This window comes from Diuraphis noxia, unplaced genomic scaffold (genome assembly GCF_037042655.1).
Source record: "Diuraphis noxia isolate RWA-SAM2 unplaced genomic scaffold, SU_Dnox_SAM2 contig0005, whole genome shotgun sequence".
Classification (NCBI taxonomy): Eukaryota; Metazoa; Arthropoda; class Insecta; order Hemiptera; family Aphididae; genus Diuraphis; species Diuraphis noxia.
In genome coordinates, this window is record NW_028301715.1 from 16,623,806 (window position 1) to 16,637,136 (window position 13,331).

The following is a 13,331-nucleotide window of genomic DNA, read 5'->3' on the forward strand; positions in this document are numbered from 1 at the left end:
CTTGCAAAGGGTTTCCGCCAATAACAATCGCTTCACCTATAGATGCGACAATAAAACATAATACATATTTAGTTATTTTGACCAGAGAAATATTTAGAATAATAATTATAATAATAAATAAAATAATAATTATTCATCAGTAAAATAAATTGAGTATCATCATAAATATTTTTCATACATTGTAATTTGTAGTGGTTATCAATTGTATTTTTATCTTATTTTTAATCATACAAATATTTCTTCATCATTGTACATTTAAATCTAAATGTTAGAATTAATAAATTGTAGACATACATGTTATTAGATAATCAATGTTTACCAATAATTTTATTGTAGTAAAAAAAATTGATTCACATAACCGTTACATAACTTATTTTATAGATAAAGCGTCGTGTATTTCTTGAATATAGTATTATTATGAACGATGAAAAGAAAAAAAACCTATGGATACAATGCAGTGTGCAATTTATTTACTGACACATGTTTGAAAAATATTATAATAAAGGTATCTTCCAAAATGAATTCGTTAAAATATTTAATGTGTGAATAATCGTAGGTCGTATGGTCAAAAACAACCCTTAAAAAAACTGAAAATAAAATGCACACAATCGTAACACCATAACGTACATATTCACATATCGTGAATAACTGTTGCATTTAAGACGAACGTCATCGGGTCGGAATATAATATACACCTAAGATATATTATATTACACGGTAAAACTAGCGGGGTGACTACGTGGTGTGAGCATCGGGGGTCGCTTAGGGGATGGAGACGCGAGACCGGTTTGGCCTGGGAATGTAATGATAATTTATAATGTAATAGTGTGTAATATAGGAACTCTCGAACTCTCGGAGGAACTGGTTCGTGTGGTCATCACGGATACCCCGTTTTCCCACGGTCTCCCACTCCGATGCGAATTTTTTCAACTTTATTTTCTTAACAAGAACTATTTCATAACCGAAAATCTCGTTCAATGTCATATCCTATGATCGTACGACGTTCACTCTATAGCTACTTTCATTTATCGTACACGAAGGTCTGCCAGTTGACGATAAATCGCCGTCGCGTTTGTCCGGTGATACACAGCAGATATATACGGATCGGGCAAAATCTCCAAGTACCGACAACTGGGATGCGATGAAAAAATATGAATGTAATAAAATAATAATAAGTGGTGCCACACCGGGACTACAGGTTTACAGGTGGCACGTGCCGGCGACAGGGTCCCAGCAAGAACAGTTAGAAAAAATAAAAAAGGGTCCCGGAGGGGAATGTGCCGAAAAGGGACACACGCCGCCACACTAACACCAGTTATTCCGCCTGGCCTTCGTTATATTTTAATTTCATCATCCCACTACCGCAAGAATATACAGGTATTTGTTTTGATTCATTCTATAATATAACATTATTAATATTGTCGTATAAAATGTGCTGGTTAGTCCGTAAAAGTAAATTTCTTTCCACCGGATCATCATTAGCTTAGAGAAGTGATAATAACTGAAAAACTTTTATATAAATTGATATAAGAATAATGTATTTATTATGTATGTGTTAAAAGTAAAACATAAATATATAAGATTTAAATTTTTTTTTTTATTTAATCAGAAATACTTTTCGATGGTCTAAATTACATTACATTATGTTTAAAGCGAACAAAATACTTAATATTATATTACTGTGATCGAGTCTGTAATGCGTTATTATCACTGTTAATTACTTATTTTTTATCATCAACGCTTACAGATGAATTTCAGATTATAAAAAAAATCCAATACGTGATAACAGGTTTGGTCCAAGAACAAGCGTTCAACCGGTTGGCCCGTGTCGGACGCACGCCACGTCCCGTAACCGGATTTGCGACCACCGTAGTACCAATACAATAACCAGGGGTACACGACGATTATTGCAACCCTGTGGGGTTATGGGGGTCAAAAGTGTGTGCTCGCCACCCCGTACGGGAATAATAATAATAATATCGTCGCGATGATATACTATGTTTTATATTTTTTTTTACGACCCTATCAGGTGGACGGTCCGACGGAGTAAACAACGAGAAAAAATTAAACAAGTGTTTTATTATTATTTTCGCGTATATACCGGACTACTATACGAGCGCTTGTTCACAAAATATTTTTTAGAAGATAAATAATAATTACATGGCTAGCGACAACTATTAGTTTATATACATAATATAATAGATTTTAACAATAGACTTTAACGAATTCCTTCAGGAGAGAAAACATTAATTTTCGAAATTTTCGAAAGCGATCATCACATACCATCGAACTAAATCGTGAATACTTATTCAAAAGTAGTTATGCGTCTCATTGTGTGTAATAAAAAAATGGAGTGAATATCGTAAATGTCATCAATTTGTAGACGGTTAGTATTTATACTATGACCTAAATTGTGGATGGGTGATAACCCAGATTCCTAATGAGAAGAACCTGATTATACACATACACTTATTGTTACTAACCTACTGTACCGGCCTCTACAGTTAAGAAACTACTAAGAATAACTACCCAATGGCCTATTCGTTCATGGGTTAATTACTTTATTAAAAAATAATAATTGACCCCCAAGTCATAAAATTTCAAATTGAAATTCATAAAAGAGCATCGATTCACTTATTCCGGTAATAATACTTTATTTCGGCACATTTAAAATGCATAATACACTTGATTTTCGTCATATCTTATGAGATATTACAATCCACCATCATTAAAATTATATTATAATGAATATAGTCATACATAATATTTCTTTGATTAAATTATTAACAAAATATAATTGTTGTAACATCAATAGGAATTTGCAATTTACATACTCTGGTAATAGGTAATTAACATTTTTACTCAAAAGGTAAAAACAAAAAGCGAATTTTAATATGCATAATAATGAGTTATTTGAAGCTTCTTGTTAAAAAAATCATGCCAATTAAAAATAGTTATTGGTAGATATTTTAAATTAGATAATATATTTAGTAGGTAATAAAGTTATTCCTATTGATTTTGTTCAATATGTACATGTTCCTTTTATTCATCTGATTATCTGTTATACGTTTAAAACTATTTAAACTGCAATATGATATTACATGACTGGCAGCATATAAGTTTTAATAATAAGATGATTTTAATATCCACATAGTACATATTATACTTGTTAAATGGACAAAAATATTTCAATATAATCGCGGAATTAAAATATTTTCAAATTACTACTGTATTATGTTTGCTGTATAAAGTATAACGTATTAATTAAATAATGTTATTTTTCAGGACCTTTTAAAACAAGCAATTGGGTCAAGTTCAATATTTGGATTAGAACGATTTGCAGCGTTGTATAGATTTATTTAATTTTACATTTTAGAAATATTACCTATATTATAATACATGAATCAGAATGTACCTACTTGCTTTATATAAAACTATCTATTTTATTCTAGTTCCACATTGTAATGCAATAGTTACTTGAATTCGTGTAAATATCACTTTTGTTGTAAACATATTAAAATAATCTTGAATTGAAAAATTATATAAATTCATATCTTTAAATTATTAAATGAGTGTAGAATACACACTAATGTAAAATGTACCTATAACATCATGATTTACGGAATAAAATGACGATGTGAGCTTTTAATTAATTATTTTGCTTCGTTTTGTGATTTAGTTCAATAAAATATGTTAACAAAATCAAAATAATTCGTAGATATTTTGTTTTAGTTCTCTTTAATTTCCCTAAAAACAATAAACAAGTTATTGAACAAAAAAAATAAAAAGTTCAAAGGTGTCGCGTAAATAAAAAAAAATGTACCCGCAATTAATCGATTTCAAAGGAGATTAAACAAATTAAGTACAAACGACCTTTTATTATAATACACGTTTGCACACTATGTCCTCATAATAAACAGAGTTCGACGAGAAAAGAAGTTTAACCAATGTAATTATATTTCTAAAAAAATTTATATTGTAATGCAGATACCCGGTATCGGAAAATGAAAATAAAATTATATAATAATATGTACGTACGTATTGCTCGTTTCAGCTAGTCATCAATTGACGATCAGAAATTGATATTTTATGAAATAATTTACATTAATTCAAAATTCATAACATGATACTGTCACAAATATGAGTTAATATTTTACCTTAATTCAATATTGAGTATGATATTAATGTAGGAATATTATCAAATTTGATATCCAGCGTCAATGAGAAGCCCAATAGGTACTATCCGAAATTTTCGTAACATTGTCCGCCTTATAATGATAAATTGTGTAATGTATATTATTTTTTTTTTTTTTTTATTGGAATAAAAGGCTTCAATATTATTATTGCATCAAATATATGAGCTATCAAGGATTAAAATAATGCGGTTTTAATATTATTGTATAGATACATTGATATAATATGTACAATTTTTTGAAAAGTGGAATCGTTATTAAAAAATCGTAAATTCAAATAATCGAACACTATTGTGTGATTAACTATGAATGTTAATAATATGTTATAGTTGAATTATAATAGTAGGTAATAAGAATTTTTATGAACAATAATCAAACCAAAGGATTGTGCTGAGGCATAAAAGTTGAATGGAGATTGTGAATGGAATGGTCATTACTCTCAGATAAAAAAAATCATCAAGTTGTTGAAACGAAAACAAAACAAAAAAAAATACGCACAACTTAACAAAATGGCTGGCATTTAATTAGGAAGTCGGTATTTAAAATGAATGCATAACCCTACTCGAATTTTATCTTTGTTAGTTGCTCGAGTTAATTTAATAATTATAGTATTTTAGTTGGTAATTTTTTTTTTTTCCGTTAATGTTTCAATTATATTATTATAATATATAGGTACTGGACAAAATATATGATTAGGTATTAACCTAATGTATTTTTCAAAAAACATTTTCTTGAAATTTTAAATTAATTAAATAAGCGTGAAAAATTTTCAAATAATTTGTAGGTAAATCAAATACCATGGAAAATAATTTATCATTTCAACCTGTCACGCATAAAATGCATCATTATATTCATATGTTACATTATTTTGAAATAATATCTAATAGGTATGTTGTTATTTCATATTTATTGTTTTACATCATTCATTGTATAAGAAAATAAAAAAATTTTAACATGTAACTAACATTACAACAATTAGCATTTCCATACCATTATACCACAGTGTTTATCATAGTCAATATACTAATGATGGATATGCGAATTATAATATAGTATTGATCTTTCATTGAGTAAGAGATAAAAAATGTTAGAGTACACCTCAAAAATCAATAGTAGGTATAATTATTACTCTATTACATACAATATATTGAAGCATCAAAATGTCTAATACATTATTTTTCGAATAATGCTTATATACGTATAAAAAAAATAATAATATGTATTTGATATATTTTTGAATACAGAGTATCTTCTATTATCTAATTTACAAATAGGTTAAATTAACTATGATAAGATACAACTCACTAAAATATTACCGAGTACCTATTAGTATAAAACACTAAGTACATGCGTTTAGACTATGCAGTATGAAACTAAGAGCCTTAAATATAATATACTGAAATAGGTAATATAACATTTTAGAATTAATGTAATGTCAATAAAATTGGAAATACAAATATATAAAATTATCATATCGAGTTAAATGTGCTTTCGGTAAAATAAAATAAAACTGATTATAGTATTATATTATATCGGGTTATATCTATACGCTAGAATTAATAAAATTTGTCATGGATATGGAAATAACCTATGTGTTAATTATATTATATTATTAAAAATAATTAATACATACGGGAAAAATGAATATTATTACTAGATTATTTAATTTTGAAACCACATTCGCGAGACATTTTTTTTTATTTAACCATAGTGAATAATTTTTAGTTTTCTAAATCATTAGGCAACAGTGAACTGCAAACATTGAGATTTTATTTTAATTTAGGTAAATACAAAATACGAATATGTTACATAGCGACATCTAGTGTATGAAGAATCGAAAAAAAAGTACTGAAGGGTTGAAGCGCTACGGAATTAATGATGTGTAGTTGTGGCTTTCACCCCTATGACAACGCTTAGTATTTAACCCTCGCAATCGCTAGCTGTACCAATTTTATATTCTGAATTTTAACATTTCTAAACTCACAGAAAAAATATAATTATTGCACGAAACAAATATAGTATAACAACTCGATAATTATTCTACATGCTGCTGGTCAGAATATATTAAGATCAAAAATAATAATCTTAAACAATATAAATACAAAATTATAACTATATGAATACACCCGAGTATAATGTAGTATAACATTTAAAATATATTAAGTATAAGTTTACGAATTTGACGATTCACACATTTTGAAGTAATTTACTAAAAATAAATGGTTATTTTGAAATCATAATAATCTTTAATTCATAAAAAAATTGCTATACAATCTATGTATAGTTTAGATGATCAAATTGTTGAACATTTATGCATATTTTTACTAGTACGTACAATGTAAATTGTCATAAACTGTAGAACAATAAAACATTTTTTAAAGAGATTAAAACTTTGTTTACGTTTTGTGAGCAGTTATTTTTTATAATACATATTATATTAATCACATTTTTATATTAACAATTGAAAACGTGATCATATAAATGTTTTTATATATAAATTAAATGGTATATAACAGTCAACAATAAAAACAAAAATCACTGCAAGATTAAGTGACAACGACAAACGATAAACAAAATTATTTTATTTTAATATGTTATTACTTATTGTACAAAGTAAGTTTTATTTACAGTTTTAGTAGTAATAATATGACTACTAAATATATTATTACCAACGAATATAATACCCACTACTATAAGTTTTTGGGTATATTTAGTGATTTTCTTCGTAATTTTTATAACGAGTGTTCATGAATTTTTGTATGTTTCTTAGTATATCATTAAAATGGCCACTTAGTACAATCATGGTTACTGTAGTAAACTCATAAAAAATCAAAGCATTTACCTTAACGTCCTTAATTGAAATGAAATATTTTAACGAATGTATAATAAATTGCCCAAACTTGACTATTATGGTTGATAAAAAAAAAATACACCAATTACAATCGAACTCGAAAATAATCATAATTCATAAATCTGTTGACGTCGAGTATGTTAATTGTTATTTAATTGTAACCATATTATTATAGCAACACAGTAAATCGTGATCGGAAGCGAAGTATCGCATTTTATATTTTGGCAATTCATTGCAACCCGCATATCAGATACAAAAGTATAACACGGCGTACCGATTAGGCAGTTTAACCTGCGTTGATGTGTTGAAACATCGATCGCCGGAGCAGTGGTTTGGTTATCAGTAAAATATAACACGAACACGTAATGTATTTTGTTTTGATGATCACAAAAAAAAATAATAATAAAGTAGTAGTAATAAAAGTAAAATAAGGGCAGTTTTATGTGATTTCCATTAGCCATAATTAACCGTTTGCATTTTTATACCAATGTCACCCTCCGTTAGAATTTGAGGAACGATGGAAGGAATTATTAGGGTTTTCATTGTACAATACATAATAATAATATACTATACATGTACTTCGATCGTTCGATAAAAAAAAAACTTGTTGATTTAATCGACTAAATAATAATATAATAATAATTCATTTTACTCGTAGATTGATTCTAATGAAACGGTGATGCCAGAAATTATTGGCATATGTCGACGATTCGACCGTATTTTATTAACCACCGGGTAATTTAAACTAAAAGTCATATTATCTAGATTCTTCGAAGTTTTTGAAACACTAATTTTGATATCACTGCATTCATAATCGGTTAAATAAAATATTATATTCCATATTGTTTATTGGTAGATGATAGAGACAACTATGATCTTACAATATGTAATGCAATAGACTTATTTTTGGGAACGTACGTCTCTAAAAAATTATATGATAGGTACACTCGCATAAACGAACTTAAAATATCTATAGATCATAGACAAAGGTATACAAAAGTGATATATTTTCATGCAAAAGTTTTTAAAAAAAAGTCAACTATCATCATGTTATTTTTTTATGAATTCGTTTCTAAACTTAAGTGAAAATAATAATAGTAAATAAATAAAACTTGAGTTTATTTTTTTTCTTGTTATATGTCGTGAATTAATAAGTTCTAAAATAATAAAATAACTTTAACTTTAGATATGCGTAAACTCTACAATTATTATGGCGTATTAATGCATTACAAAAAATAATTTTTATTGTATACCTTAATAAGTCATTAAACTATTGTTACATACCGAATATGATAAATATTATTATTATTTGAACGGTACAACTTACAATATAATATAACATAAATGGTTGATAAACATAAATTTATAAATTATTATATTATTACATGATGACATTAAATAATTAGATACACTTAGCCTATTTGCCATTTTAATTCATTCGCTAACCGTAGGTATGTTCAAAATCCATAATACGAGTATTAAAACGTGATATGGCATAAGTGTAAATGATATTGAAACAGATAAGTATATTTGGTATAATTCATTTAATTGCAGTCATCGATAATTGTAATCATATACAGGATGATTCTTTTATCAAACAACACTCATTATTTCAAAAACTATTGTCATTTTTCAAATTTTTTTTTCTCAACATTTTAAACCCTTCTTGTTCTAGAACTATATATTTTTTAAATATTTTCACCCTTATATTTATCAGGTAAACCATTATCAACTTTTGATTTTCAAATGAGAACCTATACTTCAAATTTCATAAACTAAAAAGGCTATTTTTTCAATGAATTTTCACGTTTAAATTTTCATTTTTCGTTAATCTGTTTACAAGATATAGCCTCCCAAAGTTGGATGGTTTTGAGTGGTGTTTGTGTGTTATAGGTGTATGTTAGGTTGTATTTACACACAAATACCATATGAGTGTTGTTTTATAAAAGAATCACCCTGTATATTTTTTTTATTAAAAAAAAATTATAAAAGCACCTAATATAGTTTGAAGTAGGTACTTATTAATACAACTTTGAGATCTTGTGGTTTCTAAGGGGATTCAATTTTTTATGAAAATCCTCATGCTAATAATTTAAATGAATATAAAAGTAATAATTATGGTAAAATAGCATATTATGTTAATGATTTTTTTGGTAAAATTGATAGTTTACAAGTAATAAAAATTTTATAAAAAATTTTTTTTTATCAAATTCACAAAATTCAACGAATGAAATTATTACAATTTAATAAATCGCGATCTTCTGTATATAATATTATAATAAATTTAACTTATTTTACATATCTTGGTTGGTACAAAAGCTCTGCTATTGCAGATATTCTTAGTCGGTAGTATTGTTTATCATAAATTATTAAAAATATGTTAAATATAATACATTTTATTTTGTGTATAATTATAGAGTAAACAGTTAGAAGGGTGAAATAAAAGAGATTATAATATTAGCTACGTGCCATTCGTGTTGAAAAAAAAAATCATTCAATTACTCAGGAGTCTATACTTATGCAGCCCGGCCGAAAAATCCTATGCAGGCTAACCATAACAAAGCCCTCGCGATAAATAATATGTATCATATTCACATGGTATAATATGGGTCATCGACCTCTTCGGGCGATTATTTTTGAGCGTTAATGTCACGTGCGAACGCTTAAACGCAGCGGATGCACCTCGGTCGACCCGGCGTATGCCATTAAACGTCGTGTAATATTATACATGGGTATTTTACTACGAGGGACGACGCCACAGGATGGGTTCTAGCTCGGTCGAAAACGGGTCCAGTTCCGAAACGGTGCTTCATCGTACAAGGAACATTGCAGTTATGCACGAAAGGCGTATTGGATTCTATATGAACACAAAGTATCATATATATATATATATATATATATATAGAAAGAAGAGACCGAGAGAGACTGTAGATTAACAGAATTAATGCGAGAGAAAAATAGAGAGAGAAAAAAGGAAGAAACATCAGACACACACATACACCGATACACGAGAATATCCCTTTACCACTCAAACGGGTACGGCTATATTATATATTATTATTATGACAACTATTGATTGTAGTACGTATAGGTAAAGGTATACTCAAGGCCTCAGTGGTCACTAACATATATTATGGCTTTACAGTCGACGGATTATTAAATGCGAAACCTTTATAAACGGTTAATATATAATATATACCATTGTATGGCTAAAATTCCTCGTACATTGTATCTAAATATATCTGTCATACTCATACATAATATCAGTCATCCCAGATGAAAGGAACGCAATACGTACTAGTTTCATATCATAATTATTATGTAAGTTATCTTAAAGCAGTCAGGCTCATCAAAGCTTTCTAACGTTTATAACATAAGAATCACACTATAGGCACTCCGATCCACAATAATATTAGAATATTATTGCTTATGTCAAACAACTGCAGCTCTCTGAAGGTACAAAACTAATATATATATAATATATGTGTATACAGGGTGTTCCAATAGGATTAACCCATTGCAATATCTCCTGAGATAACTAATATGTCATAAATCTGGTTTTTATTAGACTCACATATAGACAAGGGCTACGTGTATTTTATTTATTAATTTGATTATATTTTTTGGTAAAAAAAGTTGAAAAAAATTATTTTTTAATTTTTGAAAAAAATAAAGATACCTATTTTATAGAGTTTATTTTGCTGACATTTTTGACTTCTCAACATTTTATTTTTATTAACCACATGAGTTTTAATAATGTTTTTAGTTTATAGATAAAACGGCAAAAAACTGGTTTTTATCCCGGCGGTGAGTCCCCCTCTACGGCTAATGGGTATATCCTCATGGGACACACCCTGCATATGCACATTCAACAATAAATAATCTTTCTTCGCTCACTTATAAAAATAAAAACTCAATAATTTTAGCAACCACTCAAATCTAGTCTAACCTATATTCAATACAGGCTTTAAACAACAAGAAGTAATTGGTACAGAATCTATTATCAGTTGTCCCCAAAAAGCACCGCCAATAAGTTACCTGTCATTCTCCTGTCCCACCAAATTACTATATTATACTAATTAACATGCGATATTATTTGATCATTGTATTAAAAATCCAATCACAAGTTAAAAAAAAAATAGTTAATTTTCAACAAAAGCAAAACCAACACAGCATGCATTAAACGCAATATACATATAATATATTACATACCTATATTTACTATAGTTATAGTATATAACTATAATTATTAATATGAATGTCATTGGTCGGCGTTGCATATCATTATTTCGTTTGAAATATAAAGACGTACTTATCTAAACCCCATATGACAAGTTTGATAGTTTATATCGAATATAATAAATTATATTTATATATTAATTCCTATAAAGTGTTTGATATAGATGATATTGTATTGAAACATTTTTTTTTTTTTTTTTTTTAACAAAGAGTGTTTTATTATTTTTTTTACCGAGTTCTAAAAAGAATCACGGATAACGTTATTTTTTTCGTTTAGAGCTCGACCGTACTTTATTTCGCTAGAACCACGCGTGTGTATGTATATATTTTATAATATAATACAGTATTATCGAGATTAATGTGAAACAATAGAGAATTAATAAGTGATCATAAAATAAATTGTTATAGTACTTATTCTATAAATTTATTCCAAAATGAGAGTCATCGATATTCAATGTAAAAATGTGATTTTTTTATTATTAACTATTTTAATTTACATATCTTGCTACCATTATGTAGATACAAATAATATTAATTTAACTATATAGTGATTAAACCCGAAAATTGATTCATTTAATTTTTACACAAAATTATAGACGTAATCAATTATTTAAAATATGAATACTATATTTAACTATCAAATACACACAAAACAACTAAACATATATAATTACAATGAAAATTAAAGTATCAAGGTTTATAAGGTTTTGCGATTAAAAAAAACTAAAAATGTAATAAATCAAATGTAAAAAGTAGAACTGTAAATAATATGAGATAATGAATTGAATTCATATTTTATTGTTAGTTTAAATAACACACAACAGCAAATAAATTGCAATGTATTTTAAAAACTGTGTAAATTTTGGAATATTCAATACATACAGGGTGTCCCGCGAGGATTTACCCATTGCAATATCTTACGAAATAATGGAGAAATCAAAATTCTGGTTTTATAATAAGATTCATAGGGATATGAACTACAATTACTTCATTTTTAAATTTATTTTAATGTTTTTGTAAAAAATTTAAGAAATATATTTTTTTATTTAATTATTTCCAAAAAAATTAAAGATGGCCATTTTGTAGAGTTTATTTTTCTAAAAATATTGACGTTTCAAAATTTTAGTTTCATTAATTTCCTGATTTTTAATATTTTTTCTAGTTTTGAAGAAATAAAATATGATTATAAATTTATAACTATTAGGAACATGGAAAATATTCGGCCGGCCGTATGGGAATGAGTGTGGCGCGACGGGTCACGTTTGATAACATTACGGTGTTAAATAATTCGCAATTTTTCTCGAAACTAAAAAATATATTAAAAATCAGGAAATCAATGAAATTAAAATTTTGAAACGTCAATATTTTCAGAAAAATAAACTCAACAAAATGGCTATCTTAAAATTTTTTTGAAATAATTAAATAAAAAAATATATTTTTTAACTTTTTTACCAAAACATTTAAATATGAAATAATTGTATTTCTTATCCCTGCCAGTCTTTTACAAAACCAGAATTTCGATATCACCATTATTTCGGGAGATATCGCAATGGGTAAATCCTCACGGGACACTCTGTATACATATTATATAATATATATTTATTTTCTATTTTCAATCATGACTTTTGTGATATATTTTCGATAAATATTTTAAATAATAGATGAAATCATAAAAAATTATTTATAAGCATTTACGATCAACTCATAGATTTATCTAAACAAATTTATATATAGGTACATAACTCAATTAATCTTTGAATTAACTCTATGAAAATATGTACTTGACAAATGTCACAAGTAATTAGGAAATTAATGGAGAACTAATCTGATTAAAAAATGTTATTATTAACAATGTGTAGCTAATGACAATTAAAAAAGGGTGATTGATTTATAACAATTACTACACACAGTTGACCATTGCTCATACCAAAAAAATTAAATGCCTTTAATGTTTATCACTTTAGCCTGTTTTTCTTAAAAGAATGAATAAATTATTGTCGATGTAATAAAAATTGAATAGGTACGTTAAATTATTATAAAAATGTATA

The 13,331-nt window shown here is 26.9% G+C and overlaps 1 long non-coding RNA gene across 1 annotated transcript; it reads left to right on the forward strand.

Annotated features, from left to right (window-relative positions):
• The first annotated feature begins 470 nt into the window (after positions 1–470).
• On the forward strand, positions 471–3,711 carry LOC149054968 (uncharacterized). The gene is made up of 2 exons (XR_016191997.1): positions 471–1,377; positions 3,286–3,711. It is a non-coding gene; the product is annotated as an uncharacterized LOC149054968 (long non-coding RNA).
• The last annotated feature ends 9,620 nt before the right edge of the window (positions 3,712–13,331 follow it).